At 39.5% G+C, this 22,991-nt stretch overlaps 1 protein-coding gene across 4 annotated transcripts in view; it reads left to right on the plus strand.

The window, feature by feature from the left end:
- Nucleotides 1–22,991, plus strand: part of sipa1l1 (signal-induced proliferation-associated 1 like 1) — a 209,495-nt gene that overhangs the window by 66,409 nt on the left and 120,095 nt on the right. For all 4 annotated transcript variants that reach the window (XM_072916279.1, XM_061987120.2, XM_072916278.1 and 1 more), the window contains exon 2: nt 17,331–17,379. The gene's annotated coding sequence lies outside the window, so the exon portion shown is untranslated. The remainder of the gene's footprint in view (nt 1–17,330; nt 17,380–22,991) is intronic.

Here is a 22,991-nt window from a genome sequence, read left to right on the forward strand (position 1 = left end):
ATCACTTGTGTTTTTCAGGGCGGAAGTGGGTCACTCGCAAAAACATTGCCGGTGATAACATGTAAAGTGTGAGGATCTTTCCTTATATTCTTGTTAAAAACGTGAATACTTTGCTCATTTTGCAAAGCGGACCTTATTTTTATGGCAGTACGTCTGACAGGCACCTAAGCGGAGGTATCATAAGATTAAACATACAATCTATTAAAATGGCCAACATGAAGAATTAATCAAAGTTAGAATTCACCACATTGAGTGTATTAGAGTGCTAAAACTGCCAAGAGTTAATCAATAATCAATATACCAGTGTGCAGCTTTGTAAACATCATCACAAAATGCTTTTCTTTTTGAGGAAGTTAGATTTTGTGTTGCTGCTATTTAAACATTTTTTTTGTTTTTTTTTAGCACTTTGCCTTTCCTTTCTTTTAAATAGACATTTTATTAGTCATTTCATTTTAATTTTTGAATGAGCAGCACAGTTGGAGTACAAATAAATATTTATGAATGAATTGGTCATCTTTGTTGTTAGTAATCACATGCTTAAAATAACTTTAGCTGCATTTAAAAGTCGATGGGAAAATTAGAGCCATTGAATATGTGTACGCTGTAGCGGTTGTTTTAAAGACGTAATTCACCACACCTGTTTACTTGACTTTGTCGTCATTATTCACTGTCATTGTTCTATTGTGCACATAGCAATGTTGTTGTTGTTTAGCATTCATATATGCAGTCAAGAGTGAGTAATTCGGCGCGGCCCCTTTAAGTGACCGTCAGGAGATTTACCCAAAGGTGGGGGTTTGTTGTGACCGCCATTTTGAGTCACTTGATGTAAGGAGTTTTTATTCTTGTCTTTGATGGAATAAACAGCGCACACGTTTTTGTGTGTCAAAGATACTTCAAGTTGTCTTGCTTTCGCATTACAAGCGCAACAACGCTTTATTATCAGATTGGTCGACTTATTGTTAAGATAATCGTTGACTAATCGACTATCAAAATAATCGTTAGTTGCAGCCCTGTTCATTAGCTGTCTCAGCTTTGTGTTATAGGTGACACAATATACTGTTAGTAAAATTTCAGCTTTTTGTCATTACATAACATCTTTTTTATCTTACTCCTTTTTCTCATTACAACGTGTCTTTTGTGACCATGGTCTGATGACCTCCTGGTGCAGATGGCTCCTGTGATAGTGTTTACTCACGTGTCTCCTCTGTACTCACCATGCATTCATTTAGTTACGTGTGCGTGTGTTTGGTATTTGTGTCCGTGCGTGTGTATGTGATATGGGTCATCGGGGTGTTGTTTTTAATTTTGTAAAGTGCCTTGCGTTGCATTTCTTTTATGTATGAAAAGTTTAATTTGATTGATTGATTTTAGCTCTTTCTTGTGCCATTTTTACTGTTTATTTCCTGACAATACGCTGCCAACAAAACTCACACTGCGGGCCGCAAATGGCCCCCGTGCTGCACTTTGGACACCCCTTAGCTAGCATGTCTGTCTCTCTGTTGAATGTTATTGCCCGAGTAAATGATGCATGCCCTTCAAAGTTCTCTTAGTGCTGGCTGAGATGTGTTTGCGTGCATGTAGAGCTGGGCAATATATCGAATACACTCGATATATCGTGGGTTTGTCTCTGTGCGATGTAGAAAATGGCTATTTCGTGAGTATACGTTCTCACGCAGTTGCTTTTAGCTGCGGGCATTACACTTCAGGCTTTTCTCACTCATTCTTGTCTCTCCTTTGCACAGAGAGATAAAACAAGCGCACCTTGTTACATATGTCACATACTGTCGCGCGTGCAACGTTCTACGCCCTCGCGGAGCAGAGAGGTAGCGGCATGGGTAACGTTAGCTATGGCAGGTGGTGCAAGCGGAGCGGTGCGAGTGGTAGCGAGAGGTAGCGAGAGAGAAAAGGTGCGAATCTGGTAACTAATGGAGGAAGAATTAATTCCCAAGAAAAACAGCACGGGGTCCATCGTCTGGCGGTGGTTTGGCTTCAAGCGGGAAGATGTTGAACAGACAACCGTAATATGTCAAGTATGCGGCAAAAGCGTTGCTACAAAAAGTAGCAGCACTACTAATTTATCGCATCATTTAAAAAGTCACCCGTTAGAGAATAGGGAGTGCTTAAAACTCTGCATGTCAACATCTCGGCCGGTGCCACACCCAACAAAATGCCGAAGCAACCAGCACTGACCCAATTGAGCCTGGCGTCTTCCATTTCCAGATCAATGCCGTATGAAAAAAATTGTCAAAAACAGGAGAAGATATTCTACCACATAGCAAAGGACATACACAATTTGATTTCCTATTTTGCAGCCGATTTTTATTTTACAGTTTTTTAAATATCTTGTGTGACATCATGCACAAATGTTCACTTTATTTGTTTTAAAATATTGTAGTGGCGTTCTGTACGAAAAGTGCACTTTAATTTAGTGTTTTGATATGTCATCTTAGTGACATTATGCGCAAAAGTGCACTAATAGTTTGTTTTAAAATGTCTTTGACAATCTTGCACTTTCTGATTTGAAATGACATGAATGTTTGTGCCACTGCTTAATAACTGTTTAATAAATACAGTTTTGGTCTAATAAATACAGTTTTGGTAAATTAACCTAGTTGTGATTTCCCTCTCTGCATGAAAGTTTAAAATGAGCATATATTAATGCAGTATGAACAAGAATGTTTTAATGTAGACACATAGAATCATCATACTGCTGTGATTATATGCATCAAGTGTTAAGTCGAGGCTAAGGCAAAAAAATCGAGATATACATCGTGTATCGTGACATGGCCTAAAAATATCGAGATATTAATAAAAGGCCATATCGCCCAGCCGTATGTGCATGCTTCTATCCTGACGGACTGTTCTCCCAGCGCTGCCTCTGCTGGTTTTGCTTCGGCGAGCGCGACGTTCGGACGGATGGACGAAAAAGTACGAAAGGCAAAAGAAGGGATACTTCACTTGATGGAGTGACTACTCATCTCTTGCATCCATCACTCTGTTTCCCACTTGCTGTCTCACTGTATCACCTCCTCCCACATGTTCTCGTATTGAGTGAGGAATCAATCTCTCTTCCCCCCCATTATCTCCCCCTATCTGTATCTGTCCCTGTGCCTGCCACCTCATACTGGCCCATTCGTTATCAATCGAAAACTCTCGCTGCAGGCACAAACGAGCATGTGCCTCTTCAGCCCTGCTGCAATCACACCACATCCGACTCTATTTTTCAATGGCACCTCTTATCCTGCTCCTCCTCTCCCAACCATAATTGGTCAAAAACGTCGGCCTTCCCGTCAAATAGGCGCTCTAATTCGAATGCCGCCTTCTTTCTACGGCGATATGTCGCCATATTCGACAGTGGACTTCCAGTGAGTGCGTTTCAGCGCTTTCCATTAGTGCCGGATGATTGGGTAATGGAAGAATCATTAGTCGTCGGCTCAGTCCAGCACGGCTTGTTTGGTATTGACAGTTGGGCCATGTTTCGCTCATTGTCGTTGCACTCATTTCCAACTGTTGCAAAACAAAGCGAGGGACTAAATGGCAGTTGGTAAAGAAAAGCAACAGTTCATAAATCCTTATTAAGGACCCAGCCATTATATAATGCTAACCCCAAGTGTCTCTATTTAAAGGGGAACTGCCCTTTTTGGGAATGTTGCCTATCATTCACAATCATTATGAAAGACATGAGGACAGACTGATTTTTTTTTTTTTAATGCATTCTAAATATTAAATACAATTTCATCAAAAGTCTGCTTAAAATGTAGGTAGGTCTTTATTGTCATTGCACAAGTACAACGAAACATACATACATACAATGGAGCCTATTAAAGCCGTGCAATTCTGCCAATAGTGCCCTAAAAAAACCACCCAAACATCTGATTTTTTTTAATGCATTCTAAATATTAAATACATTTGTTTAAAAGTCTGCTTACAATGTAGGTAGGTCTTTATTGTCATTGCACAAGTACAACGAAACATACATACATGCATACAATGGAGCCTATTGAAGCCGTGCAATTCTGCCTGTAAAGCCCTTAAAAAACATCCAAACACCTCCATTAGGGTTTTATATTCATGATGTAAGTATATATGTAATGTAAATGGTAATGGTAAATGGTTTATAATTGTATAGCGCTTTTCTACGGACGTGCCAAGGTTGGTAGAAGGTGGGGATTGAACCAGGAACCCTCAGGTTGCTGGCACGGCCACTCTCCCAACTGCGCCACGCCGTCCCCAAAATCGTATATGTAGTAATGGGAACCTTTTATAATATTTCATATTTATGTATTTTGATCATTAATTTCAAAGACTACGTTTGCACTGCAGGCAAAAGTCTGATTTTTTTCCAGCTGACTGTTCAGACTGTAAGTAAAATGTGATTTTTATCAGACTCCAGTGTAAACGTGCACAGGCCCCAATGTGGCCTCAATGTCACTTGCATGTGCACTTTAAATAAAGTGAAAACAAGGAAGTTGACTGTGAGGAAGTTGCTGCTACTACTACAAAATAAAATAAGAGTCGACACACCTTAAAAGTGAGTATTTCTTTACGCGAAAATGACTGAAAGTAATATAATGTATGAATGGTTGCATATAGTGTAATATATTTGGGAGAGTTGTAATCTTTTTAGAGAAGACACAGACATCACAGCGTCAATTCCGGTCTTTCAACAATCGCTATTTCTTCGGAATCTAAATATGTATTCATATATTACATATAGCCTATTATTTTCGCACTATTGACAAGGGATGCACCGAAAATTTGGTTGTCTTAAATAGAACCTAAAACGGATGTTGTGATGAAATATCCACATCCGCTGGCGACTGCGTCTTTTCGGCGCACACGAGTGACGTTGCTCGCCCAAAGCTGACCAAAAAATCAGATTCAGATCACATTCAGGTCGGATTGCGTTTAGACTGAAGTCACATTTGAGGATGTCGTTGTGGCTTGTACAGCCCTTTGAGACTTTTGTGATTTAGGGCTATATAAATAAACATCGATTGATTGATGATCAGATTCCAATCGGATTCAGGACTACCTCCTAATGTGGCTTTTTTTGACAACCATACTTGCTTTATTTATAGTAAGTTGTTAGTTACAAATCAAAGGTTTTCAAAGGGAGAGTTGAACTTTCTAGGAGCTGCAGAAGGCTTTAGAGGAGGTAGAGAGAATTGAAGGAAACACGTATTTTTTCACTCTGCTAAGCTAGCTTTAGTTACGTTAAATGATGCGCTCCATTTACCTCGTAAGTTGGAAGTCGGAGCTGGGAATGATGTCACAGCCGAATTGTGAACGTTCCAGTTACGAGGTCGGAAATCAAAATGGCCCCATTCACGAAAGCTATTTCTGCACTTGCCTTGTTTGAATATAAACAACTTATTGGAAAATATGCACTCTTTCTGCAACCGGTGGATGAAGAGGTAACTCGGGACGCTCTTGCTAGTGATGTAGAACGTATAAACCATGTGAATAAAGTTTACATTACAGTAACGTTACCGTATATAAACGTCCAACAGTACGTTGTATATGGCTGATTTAGTATGACAAAAACTACAGTATTTTTGGGACTATAGGGCCATACTTGCCAACCTTGAGACCTCCGAAATTCGGGAGGTGGGTGGGTGGGGGGTCGGGAGCGTGGTTGGGGCGGGGGCGTGTTTGGGGTCGTGGTTAAGAGGGGAGGAGTATATTTACAGCTAGAATTCACCAAGTCAAGTATTTCTTATATATATATATATATATATATATATATATATATATATATATATATATATATATATATATATATATATATATATATATATATATATATATATATATATATAAAAGAAATACTTGACTTTCAGTGAATTCTAGCTATATACAGTATATATATATATTTATTTTATTATATATATATATATATATATATTTATTTATTTTATTATATATATATATATATATATATATTTATTTATTTTATTATATATATATATATATATGTATATATATATATGTATATATATATATATATGTATATATAATAAAATAAATATATATATATACTGTATATAGCTAGAATTCACTGAAAGTCAAGTATTTATATATATATATATATATATATATATATATATATATATATATATATATATATATATATATATATATATATATATATAAATAAAAGAGAAATACTGGAATTTCAGTGTTCCTTTATTTACACATATACACACACATAACACTCATCTACTCATTGTTAAGTTAAGGGTTGAATTGTCCATCCTTGTTCTATTCTCTGTCACTCTTTTTCTAACCATGCTGAACACCCTCTCTGATGATGCATTCTGCTTCGTCTCCTTGTTGTGTGCGCAGTTGTGCAATGCACTCTCTAAAAGCCGTAGATGTTATTGTCACATATGCATGTACCGTATTTTCCGCACCATAAGGCGCCCTGGGTTAAAAGCCGCGCCTTCAATGAACGGCATATTTCAAAACTTTGTCCACCTATAAGCCGCCCGGTGTTGTAAGCCGCATCTAACTGCGCTAAAGGAATGTCAAAAAAACAGTCAGATAGGTCAGTCAAACTTTAATAATATATTAAAAACCAGCGTTCTAACAACTCTGTTCACTCCCAAAATGTACGCAAATGTGCAATCACAAACATACCTATATCAACATGGACAGAGCTGCGTGAAAAAAGCCACCCGGCCTCTTCGCGTAAACTTAAACTTACCTTAACCACTCGCTCATCTTTTCTTCATCCATCCCTTCGAGTTAGCTTTTATGATGACGCCGGCTGGAAAGGTCTCTTTTGGCAAGGTCTTCCTTTTGAATATCACCATGGGTGGAAGTTTCTGGCCATTAGCATGGCAAGCTAGAACCACAGTGAAGGATGACTTCTCATTCCCTGTGGTGCGAATATTCACCGTACGTGCTCCCGTTGTATCCACAGTGCGGTTCACAGGAATATCAGTTGCTGTGAAATAGTAATCCGTGTGCGGATGGAGAGATTGCGTCTTTTCATGAACCGGATCCCTGACGCTTAGTAGGAGCCATTTTGTGGTCTTTACAGATGTAAACACACAAAGGAAATGAAACGTACGGTATATCCGCGCGCTTTTTCTTCTTCTACGCGGGCGGGTGGTTGCTTACAGTAGAAGAAGAAGCGCTTCCTGTTCTATGGGGGCGGGTGCTTACCTTGGCGGTTGCTTGCGTAGAAGAAGAAGCGCTTCTTGTTCTACCGGGAAAAAAGATGGCGGCTGTTTACCGAAGTTGCGAGATCGAAACTTTATGAAAATGAATCGTAATATTAATCCATATATAAAGCGCACCGGGTTAAAAGCCGCACTGTCAGCTTTTGAGTAAATTTGTGGTTTTTAGGTGCGGCTAATAGTGCGGAAAATACGGTACAGTAGATAACAGTATTGTCCTGTTTAAGAGTGTCACAATATTGCTGTTTACGGCAGACAAACTGCTTTACGGTAGACGGAAACGTGACTGCTGTTGTTGTGTGTTGTTACCGCGCTGGGAGGACATTAATGAAACTGCCTAACAATAAACCCACATAAGAAACCAAGAACTCGCCCTCTATCATTCTACAGTTATAACGTCATTGGGCAGGCACGCTGTTTATATTGTGGGAAAGCGGACGTGAAAACAGGCTGTCGACACGTCACTCAGGTCCGCATGGAGCTAGAGGGGGCATGGCCCCCAGCTCCGCCTGAATTTCGGGAGAAAATTTGTCCCGGGAACAGGTGTAGTCCACACGTAGCTTATGTGTGACTGCCATCTACTGGTCACACTTATCATTACACCATGTACTAAATAAAATTGCTACTAGGTTGGTAAGCACAACCAGAACTAAAACGTACATAAGGTGCACCGGGTTCTAAGGCGAACTGACGATTTTTGAAAAAATGAAAGGATTTTAAGTGCGCCTTATAGTCCGAAAAATACTGTACTCCAGAAGTGCTAATAACTGATATTATGGTAGCGTATATTATTGTTTTCATTCAAAGCAGCCACATTTGAATCCAAATCGGGGGTGGTGCAAATGCGTGCAGGAAATGCGACCTCAAGGCACGTTTCAGTTTAAATTTCGACTATGAAATTGGAATTTACTTAGACTTAGAAAAACTTTATTGATCCAAAAGGGAAATTGTTCCACACAGTAACTCAGTTACAAAAGATGGAAAGGGTAAGGATGGAAAGGATAATGCAGGTATAATGTAGACTAAAAATGTGCTATAGTAGCAATATAAAATATAACATATATGTAATATTTACATATATGTACAGTATATAAAATATATTAATATATATGTATGTATATATATTATGTTATATTTTTAGATAATATATACAATATTAATATTTTTATATTATTAATTATTTTTTTAATTAATGTAGAATATACGACTTCCCAGTAGAAATGGAACGCACCATAGACTGAAAGTGCTTCGATTTTCAGTTCCTAATTTGTAGAGATCTTAAGCAGAATCTAGGGGAAGCAGAAAACCTATAAAATATGCACAAGAAAAACAGATTTTTGCGGCGTGTTTTATTTTCTTTGACACCCGAGCTGTAAATAACCGTTTAGGACACACATTAGCACTGAGCATGTATGTAGACAAACTGAACAGAAAGTTGACCCAATTGATCTTTCTTTCCAACTGTTTTGTCAGATGCATTAACCTGCTTATGCTAAACATATAAATATGTTTTGCATTTATTACCAAATACATATGCTATGCTTCTTTAATAATCAAGAGTTATTATATTACACAGTTATAAAGTAGTAGTTTATACTATGAAACTGCCGGTGAGGTTTGGTGTAAAGTTTATTGGTGTTTTATTAAATATTTTTGGCTATTTCGACTCACTCTTTCCAAACACACACACAGCAGAACAGGAAGACGGTGTGCAATGTGAGGATGTCAGTGGATCGAGGAACAATGTAGAAATGTTGGCAGGGGTTGAAGGGATAGCCTTGCATGGAGTCGCATGTCACTGAGTTTCAAGACTATAGTTCAATTTTAAACTATGAATGTTTTTTTTAACATGTGTTACTGCATTAGGCTCAACACCCCGGAAGATCAGCCCTTATTTGCTTAACTGGTTGCATTTTTGTCTTGGACAAATCCTCCCACTGAGATTTTGAAAGTTTGACAGGCTAACCCATTCCATAGGCAACCTATCACTTCCTGAGGTACAAGCAGGAAGTGGCAAAGATGTGTTTCCTGTTGGAATGTCACACAGATCCAATGGTTGCAGATCAGCCAGGAAGCCGGACTGTGTTCCATATTGCATTGCATTTGTGACAGCTGGCTAAATTAAACTTTTACTTTCGCACTTTGATCTTGAGCTTGTATGCCGTACAGTTAGTTGTCCCTCGCCACATCACGCTTCAAAGTTTGTGGTTCCAAAAAAAACCAAACACCTTTTACCCGTTTTTGGACTAATTCAAGCATTTTAAAGCATGCTAATGACTGAAACACTCAGAGTATTAGTACTACAGTAGTATTGGCCAACAAATGGGACCAAACCAATCAGAGGCTGATTGGCTCAGCCTCAGGCATCCATTCATACATCCATCCATCTTCTTCCGCTTATCCGAGGGTGGGTCGCGGGGGCAGCAACCTAAGCAGAGAAGTCCAGACCTCCCACTCCCCAGGTGTTCCCAGGCCAGCTCGGAGACATAGCCCCCCTCAACGTGTGTCCTGGGTCTTCCCAGTGGCCTACTACCATGCCCTAAACACCTTCCCAGATGCCCGAACCACCTCATCTGGCTCCTCTCATAACTAGGCATGTCACAGTATGAACATTTCTTATCACGTTGTGACCAAAATTATCGCAGTATTTTTAAATGTGCTCAACATTTTTGAAAAGTACTTACCGGTATACTGAAATCTTTTAACAAAGTTTTATTTAAAAAAAAAAAAAAACACAAACACATTCAAAATGATTTCCTTCGTAGAAGAAACATAGTCGATAAAAACACGGATTCATGATCCTCAAGTAGAAATTTAATGTGCATATGAAAGCAACACAAGCATTATAAACAAAATAATATGGTATAAAAAAATATCACAAAAAATAAATAAAATAAATGTGATAGCACTTTAGCACTTTATGGACATAAGGGATAAAAAATGTTTTAAGAATTTTGCAAGATGGCACCTGATGGACATAAGACATAACTGCACTTTTTGTCCATGTAGATAAAAATAGTGATCATGTATGTAGTAGTCTTATACACGATTATGGCCAAAATAATAATTAAGATATTTGTATCAATATTGAAATCATGATTATTGATTATGTTAGGTAAAACAGAGTTGGGTTGTGAACGCGATGCCATCATGTAATTTGTAATGTCTAATAAAAAGATTATAGATTATATTTAAAGACAAATATTTGTTTTTGTTCATTTATAATATCAGCATGTCATCTTTTTCTCATTACATAATGCTTTTATCTTTATTTTTACATTTTGATAGAGAGGTAGTTTTTTTAAGTTATGTACATGTAGTTGCTGTATCGGGACAAATCCATTCAGAGTTTGAGCAGAAATATGTCTTATAGGGATTAACTATACACAATAACACATTAACAAAATGCTATGTCACATACAGTAAATGTTTTTGAAGTAATACCTTTGTGACATGAAAAAACCCACAACAAATGTAAAAAAAACCATGGTGTTTACTTTTTGATATCAATATAAAACACAAAGCAGTTTGGCTAATGAAATAAAGTCTAATATACAAGCTTTGTTCTTCAACGACACCGAGTGGTTCAGTACAACAGTTTGGCCAACAAAAACAGGAGTGATACCTCTCACATTTCAATGCTTAACCTTCCCAACCTGCATTCAGTTCGATTAGATGACAAAACATTTTAGCTAGTATTGATGTTATTTGAACACTGATAAATGTTGCAGTTAAATAAAGGACGAGTGAGCAACCCAGTAAACAAACTAAAGACTTTATAAACAAGTTGTGACAATGTTCCCGACACATCGCCTGCTGTATGTTTCCTCGCCTCATTAACTCTGTCACAGCAGCTGATAGACGCTGTATTGAGAAAATGAAAGCAACATCAAATAGTTTTCTCCTTTGCTGTATACCATTAAGTGTGGGGAAAAAGACTCTGTCTCCAATATTGCCCACACCTGTCGCCATCTACAAACGCACGCCAAAACTCCACGGAAATGAAGCGTGGGAAAATGAAGTTGAACAAAGTGCTCCGCTCTGTTTACTCCGAGGGGAAATCTCTGTAGCCATGTCTGTGTCGTTGTGTTCAAGCCAAACGACACTAGTGCGCATGCGCCAGCGCTGCTGTGGCTCCGTTTCTGGGAAGTCAGCAGTGTTGCCTGAAATGCATTAATAAATGGTGGTTCTTCGGTAATTTGAAAAATTTAAACGGTATTACTAACCGTTGGGAATTTTACCACGGTTTATCATTATACCGTTAACCGTTATATCCCTACTCATGACTGTCGGTGAGAATGGGAACGTAGATCGGCCGGTAAATTGAGAGCTTTGCCTTCCGGCTCAGCTCCTTCTTCACCACGACATATCGATACAGGGTTTGCATCACTGTAGATGCCGCACCGATCCACATGTCGATCTCACAATCCACTCTCCCCTCACTTGTAAACAAGGCTCTGAGGTATTTGAGCTTTTCCACTTGGGGCAAGATCTCCTCCCCAACCCGGAGATGACACTCCACCATTTTCCGGGCGGGAACCATGGACTCGGACTTGGAGGTGCTTATTTTCATCCCAGTTGCCTTGCACTCAGCTGCGAACCGATCCAGTGAGAGCTGAAGATCCTAGTCGTATGAACCCAGCAGGACCACATCATCTGCAAAAAGCAGAGACCTAATCCTGCAGCCACCAAACCGGATACCCTCAACGCCCTGACTGCGCCTAAGATTTATGAACAGAACCGGTGACAAAGGGCAGCCCTGGCGTAGTCCAAACCTCACTGGATACGGCCAAGCTATAACACCGATCTGACACCCATCATACAAGGAGCGGACTGGCACAATCACACGGTCAAGTATCCCATACTCTCTGAGCACTCAAAGGCCTTCTCCAAGGCCACAAAGCACATGTAGACTGGTTGGGGAAACTCCCATCCACCCTCGAGGACCCTGTCGAGAGTATAAAGTTAAAGTTAAAGTACCAATGATTGTCACACACACTGGTCCACAGTTCCACGACCAGGACGGAAACCACATCGCTCCTCCTGAATCCAAGTTTCGACTATCCGGCCGAGCCTCCTCTCCTGTACATTTGAATAGACCTTACCGGGAAGGCTGAGGGGTGTGATCCCACGACAGTTAACACCGGTTCCCCTTTTTAAAGAGAGAAACTACCACCCAGGTTTGCCAATCTAGAGGCACCGCCCCAATGTCCATGCAATGTTGCAGAGTCTCCTCAACCACGACAGTCCCACAGCAGCCAGAGCCGTAAGCAACTCTGGGCGGCTCTCATCCACCGAGGAGCTTCTTAACAGCCCTAAAAATGGGAGAGCCCACCACAGATTTCCCAGGCAAAGCTTCCTCATATGGGAAGATGTGTAGGTGGGATCGAGGAGGTCTTCGAAGTATTCCCCCCACCGATGCGCAACATCCCCAGTCGAGGATCGTTGTTAGAACCTTAAACAAGTGTAAATGTGGATGTGTGGGTGTTATTTCATGTCTAAACAAGTTTTTATACTCTAGCTATAAAACTATTCAATTTATGATCAATACTACCTACTGCGTGGAAATTAATTTACCACGTCAGGTTCGGAGCCAATTACCAGCGAGAAACGAGGGGCGATACTGTGAATGAAACATGGTTATAACTTAGACGAGTCAGTGTACAGTTAGTATAGCAGTAATCTTATAGTGTACAAGCTGTACACTGACTTTGTATTCAAGTGCTTCTGTATATTGTCCCTTGATAAGACGTATTAACATGCTAGCTGAAATGGAAGGGGTGTAGTTACTTTTGTGAAATAATGTATACTGTGTGTTCGGGTGTCCTGAACGCCTCCCTAGGGAGGTGTTTAGGGCACGTCCGACCGGTAGGAGGCCACGGGGAAGACCCAGGACACGTTGGGTAGACTATGTCTCCCGGCTGGCCTGGGAACGCCTCGGGATCCCCCGGGAAGAGCTGGACGAAGTGGCTGGGGAGAGGGAAGTTTGGGCTTCCCTGCTTAGGCTGCTGCCCCCACGACCCGACCTCGGATAAGCGGAAGAAGATGGATGGATGGATGCGTGTTCTATATATTTTATAGTTGAGAATATGGATTAAAAGCCCCAGCTGGAGTTTGTGGAACTTTGTCCGGGTTTCTTGTCGATGACCTTCTGTATTCCACGCGTAGACGGCTCGTGCTTTTAGCATATTGAGTACACGGGTACTGCACAAGCAAGAGTGTGCCGCTTGCAGTCCCACACACTCCTCTTCTCTCTGCAGCAATGTTCCGACTCACAATCCCACGCAGAATGTGCCATTTCTGAAAAAACACCATCAGCATCTCACTTGAGATGTTGTAAGCCGTCAGTTTATAAATAAATAATTCCCCTTTTTTTTTTTTTTTTTTTTTTTAAATCCTTTTCCTAAATGACCTAAGTGCACAATTCTTACAATACATTATTTGGTGACATTTCTGCACTCCTTCCTAGTGTATATCATCACATAAGCCATCACTTATTTTTCACGCTATACCCATGTCCCTTTATTTATCCTCTCCTCTGTCTCATTTTCTCCCCAAAGCAGCTCCCTGTCTCGATGGTAATTACACCAAAGATCTTTTTCTCTATTATTCACCACTCTGCTATTTCTGTCACCCTCGATGCCGTGCCTGATTTAGCCGTCACCAGCAAGGGTCTGCAGTGTGTTGAAATGAGGGGAGGTGTGTGCGTGGTTGCATGTACTGTATAGCCCAGTGCAACAACAAACGGCGGTTAAGCGCCAGCTGATTGGCACAGATTAGAGGGCTCTTTGCTGATGTGTGGCGTAGGCGCTTCCTAAGAACCTGCTTCATTGCTGTTGTCGGAGCACAGCTGACTGAAGCATTTGCCTTCCCTTGTTGCACTACCGGCCGTTCTTTTTCAGTGATTGTAATTAAGTGGGGATGTTTGTCATTTTTAGCGTTTAAAAAAAAAAAAAAAATTTTTTTTAAATCCTCCAGAAGTTATATTTTCTTTTCTTTATAGGTCCAGATAACAACAGATTCTCATTTCAGGATAGAACTGGTGTAGAGTAGGGAATAAATTCATACGGTCCCATTCCTGGGTGGATCTCTTGTGATAGGAAGAGGGGGGGAGGTTAATCATTTTGCAATGCAGTCTGCTGAAAATGATGGAAAGTGCCACTCTACATAGCAACTGACACTCTACTGCCATCTGGCGGCTAACGTGGATAGTACACCGCCCCCTGCCCCCACCCCTACTGTTTACCTGACACATGAAATGTGACAAATGGGGTTTTATGAATCCCCTTCCAACTGTATGTAAACATCGTCCTTATTTTTTAAAGTAAACTAAATTAAAAAATAGTTTTATTCGATAGGGCTGCAATGAATAATCAATTAATTCGATAAGAATTTTTTTTCGATTTATAGTCTGTTGCTTAGATTTGTTTTAATTAGTGTATCTAATAAAAACCGATCAAATCCTGACTTAATTTTTTTCCCAATTTTTTTAAAATAACACAGATGTTTACATTCATTAGAAAAAATAAATAATGTAATGGAAAGCAGAAAATATTTAGGTAATTTCCACTATTTTAAAATACATAGGTTTTTAAAGGGGCTGTTTGCAACATTTACACAGATGCCTAGAGGGGGCCAACTTTCCAATGTTATTTACGCAATATATCCCGCCCATGTAATTACGAAAATTTTTATTACATAAAGTTTGTAATTGTGAAAAATATAAACACTTGTCAAAAAATGTGTTCTGTTAAACCACTACTGGTAACATAAGCTAGTCGATGGTGTTCTTGTTATATTTTTTGCTTCAAAAAATGTTACTCTAAGGAAGTTGCAAACAGCACCTTATAAGCCCAGGATCGAACCCAGGACCTTCATATTGTGAGGCACATGCAATAACCCCTGTTACACCGTGCTGCCCTCGTTAATTCTCGACCTAATTGCGCAGGGAGGAGGCATCGCAATAATTATATTTAGAAGTAATTGCAGGGTTTCCTCTAGATTGCCAAAATACCTGTGACGGTGGGGGCGTGGTCACTATGACGTCATCATATAATTTGCTATAAGATTTTGTTCAAAAGGCTAAAAAAATGCATATATACATTTAAAATCAAATCTGTGTTATTAATTAGTATCAACAAATATTTTTTTATATTAAAAATGTTTCTAGTGTTTTTTGTTTTTTCTTTGTTAGAAACGACTAGCAACTAATCTAGCATCTTTTTCTGGTGTTATTATAAAATGTACTCATGTTTAAGAGAGTCTATTGTTGTCCCTCCATGTTCCCGACAAAAAGCAAGCTGCAGCGAGCATGACGTCACACTTGCTTCGCGCTGCTGCTCCAGTTCGACTTTCTTCTTTTTCCTGTCCTCTTAATATTTGCACATTTTGTAGAAGGCTGTTCGTGTGTATATGTGTGTTATAATAAAGTACATCTACATAGCAGACATGCTGATTACACTTCAGACAATCGCGTGCATCTTGTTTACTTCATCACATCAGCAGCGCTTTTTTGCTGATCAAAGTCTTTTTCGGCGGCTGAATTTTCGGTGCATCACTTGTCAATAATAGGCTATATATATATATATCCATCCGCACTGTAACAATCTGCTGGGGTTAATGTTTTATGTTTGTGTGGTTTTGATTAGATGTTCATTTTTCCCGTGATCTCAACCACACTCTTGGTGCCTGAAAGCAGATATGTTGTGTGTCCGGGGAAGCACGTAGAAGAAAGTATTTGCACCGGAGGTAAAACCTGTCGGAATTGGGCCGGTTGTTATCATAAGATTGGCAATAAGAGTTAAAAATAGCGTCAAGACTTTGTGTGACTTCCTCTGGAGGTTACAATACATTATTACTTTAATTAGGTTTCACGTAAAGAACATTATTTTCAAGCTGTAGCAGCTATGATTTTGCCGTGGCGGTGCACCATGTTTAGTTGCATAAGGAGAAACCATTGGCACTAAAAGGGTACAGAAAAAAAAAATCACTTTTAAAATTAGATTTTTTCTTTTTAAGTGCAAATGAAAATACAGCTTCATCACTTTAGTCATATTTTGTGCGCTTTAGCTCCAAACTTCTTCTGTATGTAATTACTGCCACAAGTGGTGAAAAAGTGTATTACAACTGAGGGCCGCTTTGCAATGGTTAAGAAACGCTGATGTAGACCACAAGGAAGTTTTTTAAATGTAGAAAGAAATCATAATATGACCCCTTTAAGCATAACAAAAATCGATGTAAAACTCGCATGCCAATATACTCCTTAGTTGGAGTACTCATGAATTGAGGTACCACTGTATTGTTAAAAGTTAAAGTTAAAGTACCAATGATTGTCACACACACACTAGGTGTGGCGAGATTATTCTCTGCATTTGACCCATCACCCTTGATCACCCCCTGGGATTAGGGATGTATGTCGGTAAGATTTTATCAGTAGGATTCCGTTATCGATATTCGTTATCGATACCGGTATTTACCGGTACTCTTATCGTATATGAACAGAATACATATTTTAAATTTTTATTTCACAAATACTCACAATAATAAACCCACTGTTCATTTCATCAAATGTATTTTGTATCAATACATTACAACCTTAAGATATTTCATATTTCCTCTTTTTTTGTGCCTATGAAAAATATATTTATATTGATTCTATTTGGAATGGTGACAGTTATCAAATGCAACAGGAAATGAGCGGTCGCTGTGCATGGTGAAAATAAGCAGGAGGATGTCCGATAAACAACTTTGTTGTTTTGGTATTTATGTGGCCTACTAATTATATTTTAGCTCTTTGCAGTAGAAACAATGCAAGCCCTCTTCATGCTTGATTAGCGATTACGCAATAGCCATTTGTGTCATTGTTGCACACTGTGGCCTTCAAACACACAAGTGGTACTCCCCCTTATCTAACTCCACGCCTGTTTTTTAGGCCATCTCCCTTTGTCATCACCAGCTCTTTTGTCCACTGGCACATAGCGACATAGATGTCCATTCAAAGGAATAAACATGCTGTATAAGTTTGTGACACAGTCCAAGCATGTAGTGCATACATTGCTTCCTGTTTGAGTCTTAAAATGGTTCATTTAGCCACCATTAAAAATAAAAAATGGCAATTTTAACTTGTTTCTCTTCTCTTTTCAGGTGGTGGTTGGAAGATAACCAGGTAGCCACGGAAAAAGGAGAGCTGCAGGTAAGATGATTGGATATTGCTCATTGGCTCGTGAACACAGCATATTAACATTCTCCAGCACACAAATCAGAAAAGACGTCACATAAGCCAAACATGACGCACCCGACCTATGTTTTTTTTTCTTCATCAAAAAAACTCTTTGAAAAAACTTAAATGAAAATAATATGTCTAAGTAGCCAAAACAATATTGTTATATAACGTATTTCTTCTGCCAAGAAAGTACCCAGCAGGCACAAGACATTGATACAACATTGATTATACATACATACATGTCCTTTAATACTGACTTTGAAACAACGTTGAAAAATAGCTGTATTAGTAAATTGAGACAACGTTGATGTCTAACGTTGGATCCACGTTGTTGGTTGGGAAATGACCAAATTTCAATGGTCAAATCAACATCACAACCTGACATTGAATAAACGTCAACAAGCATGTTGTTTTAACGCTGTATTTGTGTTGTAAAATATTGGTGGTAAAATAACCAAAATTAAATGTTTGAATGTACGTCAGAACCCAACATTGATTAAACATTGTCAAAAAGCATGTTGTTCCAACATTAAGTTTGAGTTGCTCAATATCAGGATCTAATTCAGCAAGTTCTCAATGTTGTTTTAATGTTTTGTGCCTGCTGGGTATATTGTGTGGCTACTTATTTATTGCACTTAATTTTTTAAATAAAAATTTAATACTTTTGGAACACTCAACAATACCTTGACAATAATGATAACCTTTATCATTTTGGTGACAATAACTGTGATATGAAATGTTCATGTCGTTAGATCCCTAATATGTATGTCTGCATGAGACCCATTGAGCAAGGGTAAGTTGTAGAGTCAGACAGAACGAGCTGAAACACATTGGGCACACCATCGGCAGCTTCTCCATATTTTCATGGATGAATGTCCACCCTTTGGATGTTTTGTCGCGGCGACTGAAACCTGCTTTGGTGTGGTGTAAATGGTGCTGCGCAAAGTTTTTTTTTTCTCTTTCGGTGAGCATCGTCTGTTCTTTTTTATGGTGCTCTCCTTTGCACTCGCTTTCTCAGTTCCTCTGATTGGAGGGCAAGATTGTGTCGATCTCTGGTTGTGTGTTGTGGACAATCTCTACTTCAACTAGCGAGGGGGTGACTCCTAACTTAAAAGTATTCTCTGAATTTCAAGGGGACCTATTATGAAAAATAACCAGGAAGGGGTGGCTCTTATCAGCAAGAACTATACCAATATCTGCTACAGTGGAACCCTACCAGTGAACGCCTACTACCGGTATATTGAGGCTAAATTCTAAATGTGCAGACGAGGATGGCAAAGATCAATTCTACAGTGCACTTAAGACCTCATTGGAGACGATACCAGCACGATGTCCTTTTACTGATGGGAGACTTCAATGCGAGAGTCGACAACAACAAATTCAATAGAGGGAGAACCATGAGTCAACATGGGCTTGGAGAACTCACTAACAATGGGGAAGATGCACAACGAAAGAGAGACACCCTCTGCCAGACTGCCAGTTCCATCGGCTTAATAGTCAACGAAAATAAGACCAAGGTCCTGAGGTATAACACTGCAACCACCAACCTTATCACTGTGAATGGAAATCCAATCCAATCCAATGACTTGGTCTATCTGGGCAGCAAGATGACAGCAAATGGGGACTGCGATATCGAGGTCAATACAAGAATTAGCAAACCAAACCTTTGCTATGCTCAAATCTATCTGGAGATCAACTGGACTGAGCATCCACACAAAGATCCAAATCTTCAAAAGCAATGCCGTGAGTGTCCTTCTATATGGCTCAGAATGTTGTAAAACCACTTCATCCATTGAAAGAAAGTTAGAAGTTTTTCAAAATAAGTGCCTGCATCGCATCCTTAGGATATTCTGGCCAAACACCATTTCAAAAGAAAAAACCCTGGGAAAGAACAACCAAGACATCAACTAAAGAGACCATCCAAATTTGACATTTGAGATGGCTTGGACACGGTGCCCTATGCCATCGTCTTCTCTCCAGAGAAGATCCCTTTTTTGGACACCTCAAGGGAGGAGAAACCGAAGCTGACCAAGAGAAACTTGGAGAAGAACTATAGAAAAAGAGCTCAGGAGTAAGAGACTATCCCTTAGGACTGCCCCCAGAATAGCAGCTGACAAGGCCAGGTGCAAATTACCTGCTGTTGTGTTTTTGAGATCAGCATAATCCAGAAAATTTGAACTCAAACCATGGAGGCATTGCGTAGATGTTTATGAAACAATCTTGCCTTCCTTCATAATTCCTCCAAAAAAGTTTGACGTTTTTCCCAGTTGGGATGTCAGCGAATTATCCATTTATGGTAGAAATTTACAAGAGCTCTCCGTGAATCCGCCATTGTAGTCCGCGCCATTGTCAATAAACTCCTTCTTTTTCTCTATTCTCCGCTGTTGCCATTTCTAATGCAAAATAGTGTGTAGTTCGAACCTGTCAGTAGACTCCATATGCAAGCACTAAAAACCACAACAAAGATGACGCCACGTAAATAAGGCCGCCCACAAAACGGTGCATCCTGAAGAGACGGTCAAAAAGCGACTTAAAGACAGTCTGTAAAACACAATCTATGTAAAATTTAGACCAAAGAACCACCATTGCATGTTATGTAAAACCAGGGGTTCTTAACCTTTTTGACCTTGGGGCCCGATTTTTGCACTACAGTTTTGTATTGTATAAAAACAAATTACTGTAGATTCAGTTAATTACTGGCTGGTAATTGCATTACTTTCACAGTAATATTTGCAGTAATTTACAGTGAAGTTAAATGCTGTGTAATTTTTACAGTAATTTGCTGTAAGGTTACAGTAGATGTTGATTACAATACTGTCAGATGCTGTGAAATCCTGGTACATGTTTCCAGTATGACTGGGGCTCCCTCAAATATTACCACTAAATTAGAAATCTTACTGTTGATTTTAATCATATTAAATAATTATATCGAACTTCGGGTTCGGGCATCTGGTCAGGATGCCACCCGAACGCCTCCCTAGGGAGGTGTTTAGGGCACGTCCCACCGGTAGGAGGCCGCGGGGAAGACCCAGGACACGTTGGGAAGACTATGTCTCCCGGCTGGCCTGGGAACGCCTCGGGGTCCCACAGGAAGAGCTGGACGAAGAGGGAAGTCTGGGCTTCCCTGCTTAAGCTGCTGCCCCCGCGACCCGACCTCGGATAAGCGGAAGAAGATGGATGGATGGATATCGAACTTACTTACAGTTTAACAGGATAAACCTTGTCGAATGATATGAGACAATATGTTGATTACAAAGGTAGGTAGGTCAGGCTGATTACAAAATAAATACCTACTGCAAAAAATGGACTCATAAAAACTAATGAAAATGGATTTACATACAATTATGCATAGCTAAAATAAATATACTCTAACTTAACTAATAACAATCAACAATATCTTTCTCAATTAAACTGTAAATAAAATTTAAGTGCAAATGAAAATACAGCTTCATCACTTTAGTCATATTTTTTGCGCTTTATCTCCAGATTTCTTCTGTTTATAGGTGAAAAAGTGTATTATAACTGAGTCCATATGGAGGGCTGCTTGCGCTACTATGGTTAAGAAACACTGACGTAGACCACAAGCAAGTTTTTTAAATATAGAAAAAAAAAATCATGATATGACTCCTTTAAAGCATAACAAAAATAGATGTACAGCTTGTATCTCAAAATACTCCTAAATTGGAGTACTCCTAAGTTGAGGTACCACTATATTGTCATTTGTATTTTTATAATGACCCAGGAACAGATCATTTTTTCTTAGAATTGATTCTCTGTTGAAAGTTGTTTTTTTTAAAGTTTAAACAAATCAGAGGTTGACCGGGTTTTAGTCATCCGGAGTCGAAGCCCTACCTCACACCGCAGCTCTGCAGAAGCCGGCAGCAACGTACGTTTATCTTTCCACACAATTAAACTTTCACTTTGAAAATCTCTGAGCTGAAACTCTGTCACTTTGGGTTGTCTGCTACCTTGCAATTTTCAAAGAGAATAATGTTTGATTTATTTTTTTTTCTCCCCCCACTCCTTCCTTATCTTCCACCCATTTCCTCCTCTGCGTACAGACAAGCTGGGATGAAATGCTTTGTGGCTTTCAGATATCTTTTGAGAACATCAATTACTGTTTCCATTTGACTTGAGATGGGAGTTTGCACTGCAGTGAGTTTGAGGGAATTGAGAGAATTTTGAGGCTGTCGAGTCAATCCTCACTTTGAAAACCTCTTACTAACTTGGGATGCAGCAAAGATTGTGCTTTATGTCAGAGATACTTTAAAAGGAAGATTTATCGTGTTGCCATAGGTCTTGCCTAATCAGTTGTAACTTGTCCACAGGACGTGGAAGTTCGTCATCCTGTTTTAGTCAAACTTATGGTCCATCCCAGCAGTCACCAAACACTGATACAACATTGATTATACATACATGTCCTTTAAAACTGACTTTGAAACAACCTTGCAAAATACCGTATTTTCCAGACCATAAGGCACATTAAAGGGGTCAAATTACGATTTTTTTTCTACATTTAAAACACTTCCTTGTGGTCTACATAACACGTAATGGTGGTTCTTTGGTCAAAATATTGCATAGATTATGTTTTACAGATCATCTTCAAGTCGCTTTCTGACCTTCGTTTCAGGATGCACCGTTTTGTCGGCGGTCTTATTTACGTGCCTCCACTTGACAGCATCTTATCCCCACCATCTTTGTTGTAGCGGTGTAGCGTGCAAGGACGGGAGTGGAAGAAGTGTCAAAAGATGGAGCTAACTGTTTTAATGACATTCAGAATTTACTTAAATCAATAACGGAGTAGAATCTCCACATCCGTGGCTCACCAGTGCAACAACAACGCCGGAAATGTGTCCCGTGAAAAACTGTCCGACCGGAACTCTCTAATAACAAAAGTTCTGTGGGTGATTTATGTAAACCCACTACACCGGTAGTTTTTAACGCTTCCATAGCGAGATATAAGTTAAAACTTTACGCTATTTTATATTAGAAATGGCAACAGCGGAGGATGAATGCTCCACAACAAGAAAGTCGAGGAAAAAGAAGAAGCTTATTGACTACAGCGTCGTCACGGACTACAATGGCAGACGCGCGCAAACTTTCAGGACTTATGCAGATCCTAAATACAGATCAGCAGGTACCAGAAGGTAAGAAAAGTTAGTTTTGCATAATTTTGCGAAACAAAACGGCAGGTAATATGTCTGCTTGTAGGTGCCATTTTGTGGTCCTTATGCACACACCATAATAATACTCGTATGTTGAAGCACAGTACGTCTATGGCAGCCGTAATGCTCCGACAATCCATCAAGCGGTGCGGCGTCATAGCTTACCAAAGTCGAACTAAAACATTTTGACAGATTTTTGAGCGCCGCGTGTAATGTTCTATATTGTCAATGGAACATTTAAAATGTTGGTGTTAACTGGCGTCATCTTGCAGTTAACATGTATCTCTTATGTGTGACTGCCATCCACTGGTCACACTTATCATTACACCATGCACCAAATAAAATAGCATCGAGGTCGGCAAGCACAACAAAAATTATTCCGTATATTAGGCGCACCGGGTTACAAGGCGCACTGTT

Source organism: Nerophis lumbriciformis, linkage group LG26 (genome assembly GCF_033978685.3).
Source record: "Nerophis lumbriciformis linkage group LG26, RoL_Nlum_v2.1, whole genome shotgun sequence".
In the NCBI taxonomy this organism is placed as follows: domain Eukaryota; kingdom Metazoa; phylum Chordata; class Actinopteri; order Syngnathiformes; family Syngnathidae; genus Nerophis; species Nerophis lumbriciformis.